This window comes from Ranitomeya imitator, chromosome 2 (genome assembly GCF_032444005.1).
Source record: "Ranitomeya imitator isolate aRanImi1 chromosome 2, aRanImi1.pri, whole genome shotgun sequence".
Classification (NCBI taxonomy): domain Eukaryota; kingdom Metazoa; phylum Chordata; class Amphibia; order Anura; family Dendrobatidae; genus Ranitomeya; species Ranitomeya imitator.
In genome coordinates, this window is record NC_091283.1 from 165,336,517 (window position 1) to 165,355,095 (window position 18,579).

The following is an 18,579-nucleotide window of genomic DNA, read 5'->3' on the forward strand; positions in this document are numbered from 1 at the left end:
CCTCAGCCGTCATTCTCTACGTCAGGGAGAATGGGTTCTAAATCGACAGGTGTTCAATCAGATAGTAGACCTATGGGGGTTACCCGTTATCGATCTATTCGCAACGAGAGAGAACAGACAGACCAGGAAGTTCGCTTCTCTTCAGGTGGCGGACAAGCCCTGTATAATAGACTCCCTTCAAATACACTGGGATTTCTCTCTGGCTTATGCGTTCCCCCCAATGTGTCTGATCCCTATAGTCCTCAGGAAGATCAGGGAGGAGAGGGCGAGAGTGATCCTGATTGTCCCCTTTTGGCCCAGGAGGGCATGGTTCTCGTTACTCAGGGCAATGTCAGTGTCCGACCCCTGGGTACTGCCGACCAGCCCGGAGCTTCTTTCTCAGGGTCCATTCCGTTACCCCAATGTGGAATCCCTGCATCTGACGGCGTGGAATTTGAGAGGGAGTTATTGAGGAGAAGAGGGTTTTCAGAGGCTCTCATATCTACCCTTTTAAATAGCCGGAAAGAAGTTACCACTAAAATCTATGCTAAAACTTGGAAAAAGTTCCTTGCCTTCTACCAAAATCCCTTTTCAGGCAAGGTCCCAATTCCGGCTATTCTGGAGTTTTTACAGAAAGGCCGAGAATTGGGCTTGGCGGTAAATACCCTTAGAGTCCAAGTATCAGCATTGGGAGCGTTATATAACAGCGATGTGGCGGGAAATAGATGGGTTTCCCGATTTATCAGGGCCACTGAACGTAGTAACCCAGTGTATATTCCTAGATTACCACCATGGGATTTAAATTTGGTTTTAGACGTCTTAACAGAACCCCCCTTTGAGCCATTAGATTCTGTCTCCATAAAAAATTTAACTTTAAAAACAGCCTTCCTAGTAGCCCTGACCTCTGCTAGGAGAGTGAGTGACTTACAAGCTTTGTCGATAGATCCTCCTTATTTAATGGTCTTTCAGGACAGGGTAGTGTTAAAACCTGATCCAGCATACCTACCAAAAGTAGCTTCCAAATTTCATAGAAGTCAGGAAATAATTTTACCATCTTTCTGTGACAATCCAAATTCAGCTGACGAGCAGAAATATCACATGTTAGATGTCAGAAGAACTCTATTAGAGTACCTACACAAAACAGAACCATGGAGGCAGAGTAGGGCTCTGTTTGTTTCCTTTCAGAATCCAAGGAAAGGGGCGAGTGTAACAAAAGCGTCTATCGCCAGATGGATAAGAGATGCCATATATCTTGCTTATACTGCTAAAGGCCAGACACCACCAGATGGCATCAGGGCCCACTCCACTCGAGCCATGGCCTCATCCTGGGTGGAAAGAGCGGACGTCTCCATAGACGTAATATGTAAGGTGGCAACGTGGTCATCTCCTTCCACCTTTTATAGACATTATCGTCTTGACTTATCTTCAGAGGCCAATTTAGTTTTTGGCCGTACAGTACTTAGTGCTGTAGTCCCTCCCAGGTGATTGATCTTTGAAAATCTCTCGTAGGGGTGCTGTCGTGGCGATAGGAAAACTGGTTTTTACGTACCGGTAATAGGATTTTACGGAGCCACAACAGCACCCGCACATTCCCCCCCGTAGTTGATCACTGGTTTCTGCACCCTTTTGGGAAAGTGTGCTTGTTAAAAAATCACTCTTTAGAAGGTGATGGTATTTAGTAATGTTTAAGTATATATGTTTATGTACTAACTCAATGGCGGTGTCCTGTTATGAATAGGTAATTCAGAACCACAATGGAGCTTGAAGTTCAGAGCACACAAAGTGACCTGACAATAAGCAAAAAACATAGGACGAGCTCTGAGACGTGGGAACTCTGCTGACCGCAATCCCTAATCCTATCACACCACACTAGAGGTAGCAATGGATTGCGCCTAACGCTCCCTATGCAACTCGGCACAGCCTGAGAAACTAGCTAGGCCTGAAGATAGAAAAATAAGCCTACCTTGCCTCAGAGAAATTCCCCAAAGGAAAAGGCAGCCCCCCACATATAATGACTGTGAGTTAAGATGAAAGTACAAACACAGAGATGAAATAGATATAGCAAAGCGAGGCCCGACTTACTGAATAGACCGAGGATAGGAAAGATAGCTTTGCGGTCAACACAAAAACCTACAAACAACCACGCAGAGGGGCAAAAAGACCCTCCGCACCGACTAACGGTACGGAGGTGCTCCCTCTGCGTCTCAGAGCTTCCAGCAAGCAAGAAAAACAAATTAAAGCAAGCTGGACAGAAAATATAGCAACAAAAGTAACACAAGCAGAACTTAGCTTATGCAGAGCAGACAGGCCACAGGAACGATCCAGGAGGAAGAAAGACCAATACTAGAACATTGACTGGAGGCCAGGATCAAAGCACTAGGTGGAGTTAAATAGAGCAGCACCTAACGACTTAACCTCATCACCTGAGGAAGGAAACTCAGAAGCCGCAGTACCACTTGTGACCACAGGAGGGAGCTTGATCACAGAATTCACAACAGTGTCCCTTATACTCTGAAACACAAACTGGAGTGGTGAGGGGGACCGCCCCTTTAAATCCTGTAGGTTCCTGTCCGGAAGGTGGGTGGATCCCCTCTCTCATAGGGGTGCTGTCGTGGCTCCGTAAAATCCTATTACCGGTACGTAAAAACCGGTATCTCAGCCAAAATTAATTAGGTCCTCTGCATCTACAAGCATTCACCCATCACTTTTTTGTATTGATGCATTTGATGCAGCCAAAGTTATGGCTCTCAAGGAGATAAACTAATATTTGTAATGAACTACTGAGCCAAACTAACAGCATTGCTTTATTTCTATGAAGTGTATTGTGTCCAATGTGAGCAACCAGGCAACACAAAAAGGAGCTTTTCAAGTGAGCTCTTTAAGGTACACAAATGTTATGAAGTCTTTGCCAACAAGGATGTGGTTTCACCAATGGGGGGTACCTTTTTTAAAAATATACTATTGCCATCACAGCCCCCCTTGCCCAAAATTCACCGGCCTATAACAGTACAGAACACGTTCACCCAGATCATGTAATCGGAGATAAGGAAGAGACATTGCAGGAAACCGAGTTAAGAAGTAGGCCCAATGTAGGGGTGTGGGTGTCTGAGACTTGTAATGGAGTGCATGAGCTGACAAACAATTCCCCAATGGGGGGTATATTTTTTAATAAATAAACTAGTGCCATCACAACCTCCTTGCCCAAAATTCAGTGGTCTATAACAGTACAGAGCACGTTAACCCTGGTGATGTAGTGGCAGGTAAGGAAGAGACATTGCAGGAAACCGAGCTAAGAAGTAGGCCCAATATAGGGGTTGTGGGTCTCTGAGACTTGTAATGGAGTGCATGAGCTGACAAGCAATTCACCAATGGGGGGTATCTTTTTTAATAATATACTACTGCCATCACAGCCCCTCTTAATCAACATTCACCAGCCTATAACAGTACAGAACACGTTCACCCAGGTCATGTAGTCAGAGATAAGGAAGAAACATTGCAGGAAACCGAGTTAAGAAGTAGGCCCAATGTAGGGGTGTGGGTCTCTGAGACTTGTAATGGAGTGCATGAGCTGACAAACATTTTCCCATGGGGGGAAAATTTGTTTAAAAATTTTTCATGCAGATCATAGACACTGTTGCCCAAAATTGGACTGCCTGTAGCAGCACAGAAGACGTTAAGCCTGGTGATCTAGTGGTGGAGAATGAGGAGGCATAAAGATAAATCATAATGAAATAAAACAAATACATAAAAAATGTGAATCCATCGATGAAAGTAAATAACAAAAGGGAGGGGCGAACACATTTTCATAGATTTGAAGCCAGAATGTATCCAACGAGATATGTTTGTCCCTAGCAACAGCTCAGAGACAGGGCTATGAATAAAAATATAATATACAAGACTTTGAATAATTTTCTTTTGTAGAAGTATACACTACCTCATTAGAGGACTGTCCAGAAATAGGGAAAATGGAAAATATAAAAATAAATGGAAATAATAGACGTACATCTCTTTTTTATGACATTTCCACCTGTGGGAGTAATAATTGTTTTGGTTTCCAATTAGTAACGGGCATCATAAAAACACCCTTGCACAAAAAAAAATTGACTTTGGCATCACGGAATCCGTTCACCCTGATGTTCTACTGGTTGTGGATGATGAGGATGAGGATAAGGAGGAGGATAACAACAAACAGACCAAATCTGGAAGCGTATGCCCATGTCTGGTTGTGGTGCATGAGAATACATCTTCCCAAAAAAGAGAATGTATTAGAGGTTATGTTTCGCTGTTTTCACTTGGTGGTGTACAGAATTCTTTCCCAATCCAGTCCTTGTTCATTTTTATAAGAGTCAGCCTGTCAGCATTTTCAGTTAACAGGCGGATGCGCTTATCTGTTATAATTCCATCAGCGGCACTAAAAACCCGCTCGGACAGAACGCTAGCAGCAGGGCAGGCCAGGACCTCCAAAGCATAGAGAGCCAGTTCATGGTACGTGCCCAGCTTGGATACCCAATAATTAAAAGACATAGAGGAATCCAGGAGGACGTTTGTACGATCTGCAAGGTACTCCCTCAGCATCTTCCCAAACATTGCACTTCTTGTGACAGCACCCCTTGCCTCTGTCCCGGCATGATGGGAGGGTCTGAGAAAACTGTCCCAGAACTTTGCCATTGTTCCCCTGCCTGAGCTGGATTGTACTTCTGTCTCTCTCGCTTGGACTTCTTGGTTGTACAACATACTCTGACATCTGCTGCCAGCATTCTCACATGGGAATTTTCTAAGTAATTCCGATACAAGGGTCCTCTGGTACTGCAACATTTTAGTACACCTCTCTGCCTCTGGCAGAAGAGATTGAAAGTTCTCCTTGTAGCGTGGGTCTAGAAGTGTCACCAACCAGTAATGAGTGTTAACAAAAAATTTTAAATGCAGCACAACATAAAGTCAGACATGCGTGACAGACTGCTAACAGGCAAGACTCCCGTGTCCTCACCAACAGAATGATTGACCATGCTGTCCTCCTCCTCATCCTCCTCCTCCCTGTCCTCAGGCCATCCCCGCTGAACAGACGGTATGACAGCTGTGCTTGTAGTACCGTCTATAGCGCATGAAAGTAGCTCCTGTTCTTCCTCCTCCTCCTCATTGCCTACCAATCCACGTTGGGAAGACATGAGGCTGGGCTGAGTGTAATCTCCCTCTATGGTTCCTTGATCCATGTCCTTGTGCTCTGCCTGCAATGCATCCTCTTTAATTGCGAGCAGAGAGGTTTTCAGAATGCCGAGAAGCAGGATGGTGACGCTAATTATGGTATCATTGGCGCTCACCCTCTTGGTGCAGTCCTCAAAATTTTGTAGGATGGTACATATGTCTGACATCCATCCATCCTGAACTCTTATGTGTGGAGTCTGAACTGAATATCGACAGCCTTGTTGATGTTGGTAATGAACAACTGCCCTCTTCTGCTCACAAATCCTTTCCAACATATGCAGCGTAGAGTTCCAGCACGTGGGGACATCACACACCAGTCAGTGAGCCGGAAGCTGGAACTGCTGCTGAAGCATGGCAAGGGCGGCTGAAGCTGTAGCTGACTTTCTAAAATGGGCATACAGATGGTGTACTTTCACTAGCAGTTCCGGCAGCTCCGGGTAGCTTTTCAGAAAACGTTGAACCACGAGGTTATGCACATGGGCCAAGCAAGGTACGTGTGTGAGCTCACCTTGCCTCAGAGCCGCCACCAGGTTCCGGCCATTGTCACACACGATCATGCCTGGCTGTAGGTTCAGCGGTGTCATCCAAATATCTGACTGCTCTTTCAGCAATGTCCACAACTCTTCAGCATTGTGCGGTTTGTCACCTATGCAGATCAGCTTCAGCACAGCTTGATGCCGCTTGGCTGAGGCAGTGCTGCAGTGCTTCCAGCTTCTGACTGATGTGTTGATTTCAGAGATGGAGGCTGAAGAGGAGGAGGAGGTTCAGGAGCTGTAGACTGTGGGGGCAACCCTGATTGACGTAGGGCCCGCAATCCTCGGCGTGGAGAGGATGTGTTCCATCCCAAGGTCCGACTGGGTCCCGGCTTCCATTATGTTAACCCAGTGTGCGGTCAGTGAGATGTACTGTCCCTGACCACAAGCACTTGTCCATGTGTCCGTGGTTTGGTGGACTTTCCCTGTAACAGCATTGTTGAGGGCACGGGTAATGTTGTGGGTCACATGCTGGTGTAATGCTGGTATGGCACACCGGAAGAAATAGTGGTAACTGGGGACCGAGTACCTTGGGACGGTCGCCGCCATCAGGTTGCGGAAAGCTTCCATCTCAATGAACCTAAAAGGCAACATTTCGAGAGCAAGCAGAAGAGAAATGTTAGAATATAGGATTGTGGCCTGTGGGGCATTGGCTGGGTATTTACGCTTGCATTCCAATGACTGGGGTATAGACAACCGAAGGCTGTGCTGGGACAAGGACGTGGACGGGCTTGATGATGGTGCTGTGTCATACCGTTGCTGCCGCCTCCCCAGTCAGCGTCTCTTTCTCCGCGCTCGCTCCCAGCCTCTGCTTCTCGTGCACGCGCGCATACCAGGTTCAGTGCTGCGCGTGTGCACTTCTGATCATCTGTCTCCTCTATGGTCTTGGAGGACTAATACCCTGAGGTCGGTTCTCCTTATTGTCTTCTCTATGGTACTGGAGGTCTGTTACCTGGAAGTGCTACCCTGCCTGTAGGTATTTAAACTGCTTCCTGCCGTCCCTCTGTGCCTGGTTATCATTTGTTTCGTTCAGGTGTTCCTGGCCGCTCTTAGTCTCTGTGAAGTTCGCTTTCCCTCTGACTTTGGGTTTATCCTGTCTTTCCTTTGTTCCTGCCGTGTCCTGCCAGTCCTGTGTTCCTGTCGTGTCCTGCCAGTCCTGTGTTCCTGCCGAGTCCTGCCAATCCTGTGTTCCTCCTGTATCCAGCTAGCCTCTGCGTTTTCCTCAGTTCCTCCGCCAGTCCCTGTACTGCTGCAGTGTACCCTTCAGTCCTGAGTTTCTGCAGTACTCTCTATAGAACTGCACTCGGGTGACATCTGAGTGCAGCCTGATTCTTATAGCATTACACTGTGGTCCTATTATCTCCGCCTCTTCTTGGTCTTCTCCCGTCCTGGTCCTCCAGCTTCTGTGGCGATAGTCCCTCACGGGCCTGCCCCTAACTCTCCCTGTATAGGGGGCGGTCCATCTGGTCAGCTTGTCCGTGAGGGGTTCATCGTCACGGTCTAGAGGGTCCACTACCCGTTTTCCTCCTGTGAATCGTCACACTCACTATAGGACTGCACTCGGGTGACATCCGAGTGCAGCCTGATTCTTACAGCATAACACTATAACCAGGCCATGGACCCCGCTGGTGTCTCTGCCACTCAAAAGGAGTTACTTTTTTTGCGGGAGAACCAGACTAGAATCATGTCCTTTCTCAAGAACATGGAGTCTCGTCTCGCGATGTTACAGTCTACCGACCCTGGTAACGCTACTCAGTTGGCGTCTCTTCAGCAAGAGTTAAGTCAACAACGGGACACTCAGTCCCATATTTTGAATTTTATGGCCTCTGTCGATAATCGACCTCTCTCTCTTCAGACTGCCGCTTCTGCTCTTGTACAGGTGTCCGCTCCACAGCCCTCGCCCCGCCTTGCCAGGCCACCTCGGTATGGTGGGGATCCTAAATTATGTTGCGGGTTTCTCAACCAGTGTCAACTACACTTTGAATTATCCCCGTTACTGTACCAAACTGACCGTGCTAAGGTGGCTTTTGTGGTGTCCCATTTGGAGGGCGAGGCTTTGGCGTGGGTGAACCCTCTTTGGGAGCGAGATGATCATGTGGTTTCTCAACTTGCTCTCTTTTTAGACACCTTCCACAAGGTGTTTGATGAACCTGGTCGTCTGGTATCGACTACTGAGTCCCTTTTCAACCTTTGTCAGGGGACCCTTTCTGTAGCTCAATATGCCATCCGTTTCCGGACGTTGTCCTCTGATTTAGGTTGGAATAATGAGGCTTTGGTGGGAGCATTTTGGCGAGGTTTGTCTTCCCGTATTAAGGATGAGCTGGCAGGGCGGGATACTCCTTCTGCTTTAGATGACCTTATCTCTTTGGCGACTCGCATTGAGTTGCGGTTCCAGGAGCGTTCTCGTGAGGTTGTCAGAGAGAGGAGACCTCTTCGTTCTTCCTCCGTTACACGTGGTACTTCTCTTTCCCAAAGCACTGCAGCTTCTTCCTCTTCTTCCCCTGAGCCTATGCAGGTTGATCGCCTCAAGCCTGCCGAACAACGCCGAAAGGAGAGACTTGCACAGTGCTTATGCTTTTATTGTGGCAGCGCTTCTCATCTTCTGCGTTCTTGTCCCCAGAAGCCGGGAAACGCCTCCGCCTAGGTCAGGTAAGAGAGGCCTCCCTAGGTAGCCATGATAACTCTCCACCTTTGATTTTGCCTGTCATTTTACACATGGGTTCCAGTCGTTTCTCTCTTGAGGCTTATGTGGATTCTGGAGCAGCTGGGAATTTTGTTCAACTTGAGCTGGTCGAGAGGCTTGGGATTCCTGTCAGATCCTTGGAGGTTCCTAGGCAAATAGCTTCTGTCGACGGTCAGCCTTTGCGGAAGGTCGTTTCTTCTGTCACAGACGAGATTGAGATTCAAATTGGAGCTTTACATCGAGAAAAGTTGGCATTTTATGATTTACCGTCTTTATCCCATGCATTTCTTTTAGGACTCCCCTGGCTAAGAAACCATGAACCTACTCTGAATTGGCATACTGGGGACGTCCTATCCTGGGGACAGTTTTGTCAAGACAGATGCCTGCTTCCCGTCAAGCCTGCTAGTCTCTCTCCCTCGGTTCCGGAGCTAGCGAATCTACCCGCAGCTTATCACTCTTTTTCGGACGTTTTCAACAAAAAGGAAGCAGAAGTCTTACCTCCGCGTCGCCCATATGACTGTCCGATAGATCTTGTATCCGGCTCTACTCCTCCTAGAGGTCGTATTTATCCTCTATCACCCTCCGAGACTTTAGCCATGTCTGAATACGTTCAAGAGAATCTGGCCAGAGGCTTTATACGGAAGTCCTCCTCACCTGCCGGCGCTGGATTTTTCTTCGTCAAGAAGGACGGTTCCCTTCGTCCCTGCATTGATTACCGTGGCCTCAATAACATCACCATTAAAAACAAGTATCCACTTCCTCTCATCCCAGAACTTTTTGATCGTCTGCGTGGAGCACGAATCTTCACTAAACTGGATCTCAGAGGAGCTTACAACTTGATCCGAATTTGTTCGGGTGACGAATGGAAGACTGCGTTTAACACCAGAGACGGTCATTATGAATATTTGGTGATGCCTTTCGGCTTATGTAATGCTCCTGCAGTTTTTCAAGAGTGGGTGAATGATGTTTTTCGGGACCTACTTTACACCTGTGTAGTGGTATACTTGGACGACATCCTTGTGTTTTCACCGGATCTGCTTTCTCATAGGAGACATGTGCGGCAAGTTCTTCTCCGTCTGAGGGAGAATCGTCTATATGCTAAACTTGAGAAGTGTGCCTTCGAACAGTCCTCCCTGCCATTTCTGGGCTTCATCATCTCTGATTCTGGTCTGTGTATGGATCCGGCTAAAGTTTCTGCCGTACTCAACTGGCCACGTCCGCTTGGGGTTAAGGCGATTCAGCGCTTTGTAGGATTCGCGAATTACTATCGGCAATTTATTCCGCATTTCTCCTCCTTGTCGGCTTCCATCTCCTCTTTGATAAAGAAGGGTGCCAATCCCCGTCTTTGGCCAGCAGAGGCTGAAAAGGCTTTCCACTCTCTCAAAGAAGCATTCGCCTCCGCTCCTTTACTCCATCGCCCTGAAGCTAATAAACCCTTCTTCCTAGAGGTTGACGCCTCTGCTGTCGGTGCCGGAGCTGTGCTTTCTCAGAAGTCTTCTACTGGTCATCTTGTGACCTTAGGTTTCTTCTCCAAGAGTTTCTCTTCCTCTGAAAGAAATTATTCCATTGGCGACAGAGAACTTTTGGCCATCAAATTGGCCTTAGAGGAGTGGAGATATCTGTTGGAGGGAGCCTTACATCCCTTTGTCATCTTTACGGATCATAAGAATTTGGCATACATCCGTTCAGCGCACCGACTGAATCCACGACAGGCCAGGTGGGCCTTGTTTTTTGCCCGATTTGACTTTGAAGTTCGCTTCCTGCCTGGAGAGAAGAACTTCAAAGCTGACGCTCTATCCAGGTCCTTCTTGTCGGTGGACACTGAGGAGGAATCCTTGCACATCATTGACCCCCCTAGAATCATCCCACTTGCTCCAGTATCTATGACCTCTTTACCTCCGGGTAAAGGTACCGTCACACTAAGCGACGCTGCAGCGATACCGATAACGATGTTGATCGCTGCAGCGTCACTGTTTGGTCGCTGGAGAGCTGTCACACAGACAGCTCTCCAGCGACCAACGATGCCGAAGTCCCCGGGTAACCAGGGTAAACATCGGGTTACTAAGCGCAGGGTCGCGCTTAGTAACCCGATATTTACCCTGGTTACCGTTGTAAATGTAAAAAAAAAACAATACATACTTACATTCCCGGTGTCTGGTCATGTCCCTCGCCTTTAGCTTCCCGCACTGACTGAGCGCCGACCGTAAAGTACAGCGGTGACGTCACCGCTGCACAGCGTGCTTTACGGCCGGCCGGTGCTCCCCAGTCAGTGCGGGAAGCTGACGGCGGGGGATATGACCAGACACCGGGAATGTAAGTATGTAGTGTTTGTTTTTTTACATTTACAACAGTAACCAGGGTAAACATCGAGTTACTAAGCGCGGCCCTGCGCTTAGTAACCCGATATTTACCCTGGTTACCAGTGAAGACATCGCTGGATCGGCGTCACACACGCCGATTCAGCAATGTCAGCGGGAGATCCAGCGACAAAATAAAGTGCTGGACTTTCCCCAGCGACCAACGATCTCCCAGCAGGAGCCTGATCGTTGGTCGCTGTCACACATAACGATTTCGTTAACGATATCGTTGCTACGTCACAAAAAGCAACGATATTGTTAACGATATCGTTCAGTGTGTCGGTACCTTAAGACTTTTGTTTCTGAGAGGAACAGGAGACGTGTGTTACTCTGGGGACATGCTTCCAAGCTAGCGGGACATGTCGGTTTCAAGAAAACTCTTGATCTAATATCTCATTACTACTGGTGGCCGACTCTTTCTAAGGATGTCCAAGCTTTTGTGGTCTCTTGCCCTTCCTGTGCCAAGAACAAAGTACCCAGGCGGCTTCCTTCCGGACTTCTTCCTCTTCCAGTGCCTACTGCTCCGTGGCATCATATTCCGATGGATTTCTTAACTGATCTGCCTCGCTCCTGTGGCTGTACCATCATCCTCGTGGTTGTGGACCGTTTCTCTAAAATGGCACATTTCATTGCTCTTCCTGGTCTGCCTTCGGCTCCTGAACTGGCAAAGATTTTTGTTCAACATATTTTTCGTATTCATGGTCTTCCACAGCACATTGTTTCTGACTGGGGAGTTCAGTTCACTGCTCGTTTCTGGAGATCTCTCTGTAAGTCACTGAACATTTCGCTTGATTTTTCTTCGGCCTATCATCCACAGTCTAACGGCCAAGTGGAGCGTACCAATCAGATCCTGGTTACTTATCTCCGGCATTTCTCCAACGCTCATCAAAATGATTGGTCTGACTTACTACCATGGGCCGAGTTTTCTTATAATAACCACACCAGTGAAGCTTCTACCAAATCTCCATTTTTTGTCATCTACGGACAACACCCTGGTCTTCCTCTACCAGTTCCTCCTGTCTCTACTGTGCCGGCGGCAGATCTTCTGTCTAGAGAATTCTCCAGGGTTTGGCAGGAGACCAAGTCTGCTCTAGAACTAGCTCAGCATAGGATGAAGAGGCATGCTGATAAAAGGCGTCTCGATTCCCCTGTATTCTATCCTGGGGATAAGGTCTGGCTTTCTTCTAGATTTATTCGCCTTAAAATCCCTTCACATAAACTGGGTCCCCGTTATATTGGTCCTTTCAAGGTTTTGGCACGTATTAACAATGTCTCTTACAAACTTAAGTTACCTGCCTCTCTTCGTATCCCTAATTCCTTTCAAGTATCTCTCCTTAAGCCTGTAGTTTTCAATCGGTTTCACACCTCGACTCTTTCTTCACCTTCGCCTGTTTCCGCAGACAATGTCTTTGAGGTTAAGGACATTTTGGCCATGAAAAAAATTAGAGTTAGAACTTTGTTTTTGGTCGACTGGAGGGGTTTCGGTCCTGAGGAGAGATCCTGGGAGCCTCGGGAGAATATTCAGGCTCCTCGAATTTTAGCTAAGTTTCTTTCTGGCCTAAAGAGGAAGGAGGGATGTAAAGACGGGGGTACTGTCATACCGTTGCTGCCGCCTCCCCAGTCTGCGTCTCTTTCTCCATGCTCGCTCCCGGCCTCTGCTTTTCGTGCGCGCGCGCATACCAGGTTCAGTGCTGCTCGTGTGCACTTCTGATCTTCTGTCTCCTCTATGGTCTTGGAGGACTAATACCCTGAGGTCGGTTCTCCTTATTGTCCTCTCTATGGTACTGGAGGTCTGTTACCTGGAAGTGCTACCCTGCTTGTAGGTATTTAAACTGCTTCCTGCCGTCCCTCTGTGCCTGGTTATCATTTGTTTCCTTCAGGTGTTCCAGGCCGCTCTTAGTCTCTGTGAAGTTCTGTGTTCCTGTTGTGTCCTGCCAGTCCTGTGTTCCTGCCGAGTCCTGCCAATCCTGTGTTCCTCCTGTATCCAGCTAGCCTCTGCGTTTTCCTCAGTTCCTCCGCCAGTCCCTGTACTGCTGCAGTGTACCCTTCAGTCCTGAGTCTCTGCAGTACTCTCTGTAGAACTGCACTCGGGTGACATCTGAGTGCAGCCTGATTCTTATAGCATTACACTGTGGTCCTACTATCTCCGCCTCTTCTTGGTCTTCTCCCGTCCTGGTCCTCCAGCTTCCGTGGCGATAATCCCTCACGGGCCTGCCCCTAACTCTCCCTGTATAGGGGGCGGTCCATCTGGTCAGCTCGTCCGTGATGGGTTCCTCGTCGCGTTCTAGAGGGTCCACTACCCGTTTTCCTCCTGTGAATCGTCACACTCACTATAGGACTGCACTCGGCTGACATCCGAGTGCAGCCTGATTCTTACAGCATAACATGCTGCTTGACTGTGGGCAATAACAGGTGCAGGGCTAGAGGCATCTTCACATGCATGGTGAACTGGGGATTGGCTTCTACGCAAAACAGTGGAAGAAGCAGTGGTGTCACCTGCAGACAGTGTTCCTGAAGCCTAGGGTTCAGCCCACAAAGTCGGGTGCTTTGCTGCCATGTGCCTGATCATGCTGGTGGTGGTCAGGCTGGTAGTTTATCGGCAGAGTCTTTAAAAAATAACCAGACTCGGGAAGATCTAACAGTTGGAATGGCAACTTCCCTCATGTTGTTGTTACGGGGAACGGATGCACACCTTCTGTCTGTGGCCACCACACTGCTTCTTCCTGCCTGTTGGGGTGATATGCCTCCTTCCCCATGTGTGCTGCTGTCCTCGAGCTGCATGTCCTCCTGCCAAGTTGGGTCAGTCACTATGTCATCCACCACCGTCTTCCACATCCGCACCCTGCTCCTCGACCTGACTTTCTGGCAATTGTGTATCATCATCGTCCATCTCTTGTGACACTTTCCCACCATCGCCTTCGTATGACTGGGGCTGGTCAAAGCTTTGGGCATTGCTACATGCGATCTCATCTGTCCCCACTTCAAGTTGACCGGCCGACAGTCCAGAATCTTGAAATGGAAAACTGTACAGCTCTTCAGAGTGCCCAAGTGTGGGATCAGTTGTCTCAGGGCACTCGCCATGGTGGGAGGAAGGAGGGTCAGGTTGAGGAATATCCAGGCCACAGTCACGGCTACTCAGACTTGACCGTGTGGAAGACATGGTGGTGGTGGTGGCTAAGTGACTGGAAGCATTATCCGCTATCCAACCAACAACCGTTTCACATTGCTCTGGCTTCAATAGTGGTGTGCTGTGGTCCCCTAGAAACTGGGACAGGATGGTCGAGCGAGACATGGGTCTTTGCTGTGGCCCACTTTCACCTTGGCCATGGCCTCGTCCTCTGCATGCACCATCAGCATCACATCCACTTCCCCGTCCCTTGCCCCTTGCCTTGCCCATTTTAACCCCTTAATCCCATTGGACGTACTATCCTGTCAAGGTGACCTGGGACTTAATTCCCAGTGACGGGATAGTACGTCCAGCGCGATCAGCTACGCTGACGGGGGGAGCGCGGCCGTTCGTGGCCGGGTGTCAGCTGACTATCGCAGCTGACATCCGGCACTATGTGCCAGGAGTGGTCACGGACCGCCCCCGGCACATTAACCCCCAGCACACTGCGATCAAACATGATCGCAGTGTTCCGGCGGTATAGGGAAGCATCGTGCAGGGAGGGGGCTCCCTGCATGCTTCCCTGAGACCCCCGGAGCAACGCGATGTGATCGCGTTGCTTGAGGGTCTCTTACCTCCTTCTCCCTGCAGCAGGCCTAGATCCAAAATGGCCACAGAGCTGCATCCGGGTCCTGCAGGGAGGTGGCTTCACAGCACCTGCTCAGAGCAGGCGCCGGGAAGCCTCCAGGAGTGCACGTCAGATCGCTGATCTGACACAGTGCACAGCAAAGTGTCAGATCAGCGATCTTACACTATAACATGATGCCCCCTGGGGCAATGTTATAGTGTAAAAAATAAATATTCACATGTGTAAAAAAAGATGTAAAAAAATTCCTAAATATATATATATATATATATATATATATATATATATATAGTTCCTATAAATTCATTTCTTTATCTAAATAAAAAAAAAACATAAAAGTACACATATTTAGTATCGCCGTGTCCATAACGACCCGACCTATAAAACTGACCCACTAGTTAACCCCTTCTGTGAACACCGTAAAAAGAAAAAAAAAACGAGGCAACATACAACGCTTTATTATCATACCGCCAAACAAAAAGTGGAATAACACGTGATCAAAAAGATGGCTATAAAAACCCATGGTACCTCTGAAAATGTCATCTTGTCTCGCAAAAAACGAGCCGCCATACAGCATCAAAGAAAAATTTAATAAGTTATAGTCCTCAGAATAAAGCGATGCAAAAATAATTATTTTTTCTATAAAATAGTTTTTATCGTATAAAAGTGCCAAAACATATAAAAAATGATATAAATGAGGTATCACTGTAATCGTACTGACCAGAAGAATAAAACTGCTTTATCCATTTTACCAAACGCGGAACAGTATAAACGCCTCCCCCAAAAGAAAATCATGAATAGCTGGTTTTTGGTCATTCTGCCTCACAAAAATCGGAATAAAAAGCGATCAAAAAATGTCACGTGCCCGAAAATGTAACCAATAAAAACGCCAACTCCTCCCACAAAAACAAGACCTCACATGACTCTGTGGACCCAAATATGGAAAAATTATAGGTCTCAAAATGTGGTAACGCAAAAAATATTTTTTGCAATAAAAAGCGTCTTTCAGTGTGTGACGGCTGCCAATCATAAAAATCCGCTAAAAAAACCCCCTATAAAAGTAAATCAAACTCCCCTTCATCACCCCTTTAGTTAGGGAAAAATTAAAAAATTAAAAAAAATGTATTTATTTCCATTTTCCCATTAGGGTTAGGGTTAGAGCTAGGGTTAGGGTTACAGCAAGGGTTAGGGTTGTGGCTACAGTTAGGGTTGGGGCTAAAGTTAGGGTTAGGGTTTGGATTACATTTACGGTTGGGAATAGGGTTGGGATTAGGGTTAGGGGTGTGTCAGGGTTAGGGGTGTGGTTAGGGTTACCGTTGGGATTAGGGTTAAGGGTGTGTTTGGATTAGGGTTTCAGTTATAATTGGAGGGTTTCCACTGTTTAGGCACATCAGGGGCTGTCCAAACGCGACATGGCGTCCGATCTCAATTCCAGCCAATTCTGCGTTGAAAAAGTAAAACAGTGCTCCTTCCCTTTCGAGCTCTCCCATGCGCCCAAACAGGGATTTACCCCAACATATGGGGTATCAGCGTACTCAGGATACATTGGACAACAAGTTTTGGGGTCCAATTTCTCTTTTTACCCATTGGAAAATACAAAACTGTGGGCTAAAATATAATTTTTGTGGAATAAAAAAAGATTTATTATTTTCAGGGCTCTGCGTTATAAACTGTAGTGAAACACTTGGGGGTTCAAAATTCTCACAACACATCTAGATAAGATCCTTGGGGGGGTCTAGTTTCCAATATGGGTTCACTTGTGGGGGGGTTCTACTGTTTAGGTACATTAGGGGCTCTACAAACGCAATGTGACGCCTGCAGACCAATACATCTAAGTTTGCATTCCAAATGACGCTCCTTCCCTTCCGAGCTCTGCCATGCGCTCAAACGGTGGTTCCCCCCATAAATGGGGTATCAGCGTACTCAGGACAAATTGGACAACAACTTTTTGGGTCCAATTTCAACTGTTACCCTTGGAAAAATACAAAACTGGGGGCTAAAAAATATTTTTTGTGGAAAAAAAAGATTTATTTTCACGGCTCTGCATTATAAACTGTAGTGAAACACTTGGGGGTTCAAAGTTCGCACAACACATCTAGATTAGCTCCTTGGGGGGTCTAGTTTCCAATATGGGGTCACTTGTGGGGGGTTTCTACTGTTTAGGTACATTAGGGGCTCTGCAAACGCAATGTGACACCTGCGGACCATTCCATCTAAGTCTGCATTCCAAACGCAACATGGCGTCCCATCTCAATTCCTGTCAATTTTGCATTGAAAAGTCAAACGGCGCTCCTTACCTTCCGAGCTCTCCCATGTGCCCAAACAGTGGCTTACCCCCACATATGGGGTATCAGCGTACTCAGGACAAATTGTACAACAACTTTTGGCATCCAATTTCTTCTCTTACCGTTGAGAAAATAAAAAATTTGGGGCAAAAAGATCATTTTTTGTGAAAAAATATGTTTATTTTTACGGCTCTGCATTATAAACTTCTGTGAAGCACTTGGTGGGTCAAAGTGCTCACCACACATCTAGATAAGTTCCTTAGGGGGTCTACTTTCCAAAATGATGTCACTTGTGGGGGGGTTCAATGTTTAGGCACATTAGTGGCTCTCCAAACGCAACATGGCGTCCCATCTCAATTACTGTCAATTTTGCATTGAAAAGTCAAACGGCGCTCCTTCCCTTCCGAGATCTCCCATGCACCCAAACAGTGGTTTACCCCCACATATGGGGTATCAGCGTACTCAGGACAAATTGTACAACAACTTTTGCAGTCCATTTTCTCCAGTTACCCTTGGTAAATTAAAACAAATTGGAGCTGAATTAAATTTTTTGTGAAAAAAAGTTAAATGTTCATTTTTATTTAAACATTCCAAAAATTCCTGTGAAACACCTGAAGGGTTAATAAACTTCTTGAATGTGGTTTTGATCACCTTGAGGGGTGCAGTTTTTAGAATGGTGTCACACTTGGCTATTTTCTATCATGTAGACCCTTCAAAATGATATCAAATGAGATGTGGTCCCTAAAAAAAATGGTGTTGTAAAAATGAGAAATTGCCGGTCAACTTTTAACCCTTATAACTCCCTAACAAAAAAAAGTTTGGATGGATTGGTCTACAGGCGTCACATTGCATTTGCAGAGCCCCTAATGTACCTAAACAGTAGAGACCCCTCACAAGTGACCCCATATTGGAAACTAGACCCCACAAGGAACTTATCTAGATGTGTTGTGAGAACTTTGAGCCCCCAAGTGTTTCACTACAGTTTATAATGCAGAGCCGTGAAAATAAAAAATAAAAAATTTCCCCCCAAAATTATTTTTTAGCCCCCAGTTTTGTATTTTCCCGAGGGTAAGAGGAGAAATTGGACTCCAAAAGTTGTTGTCCAATGTATCCTGAGTAAGCTGATTCCCCATATGTTGGGGTAAACCCCTGTTTGGGCACACAGGAGAGCTCGGAAGGGAAGGAGCACTGTTTTACTTTTTCAACGCAGAATTAGCTGGAATTGAGATCGGACGCCATGTCGTGTTTGGAGAGCCCCTGATGTGCCTAAACAGTGGAAACCCCCCAATTATAACTGAAACCCTAATCCAAACACACCCCTAACCCTAATCTCAACAGTAACCCTAAACACACACCTAACTCTGACACACCCCTAACCCTAATCCCAACCCTATTCCCAACCGTAAATGTAATCCAAACCCTAAACCTAACTTTAGCCCCAACCCTAACCCTAACTTTAGCCCCAACCCTAACTTTAGCCCCAACCCTAAATGTAGCCTTAACCCTAGCCCCAACCCTAACCCTAGCCCTAACCCTAGCCCTAACCCTAACCCCAGCCCTAACCCTAGCCCTAACCCTAATGGGAAAATGGAAATAAATACATTTTTAAATTTTTTAAATTTTTCCCTAACTAAGGGGGTGATGAAGGAGGTTTTGATTTATACGATAAAAACTATTTTATAGAAAAAATAATTATTTTTGCATCGCTTTATTCTGAGGACTATAACTTTTTTATTTTTTTGCTGATGATGCTGTATGGCTGCTCGTTTTTTTGCAGAATAAGATGAT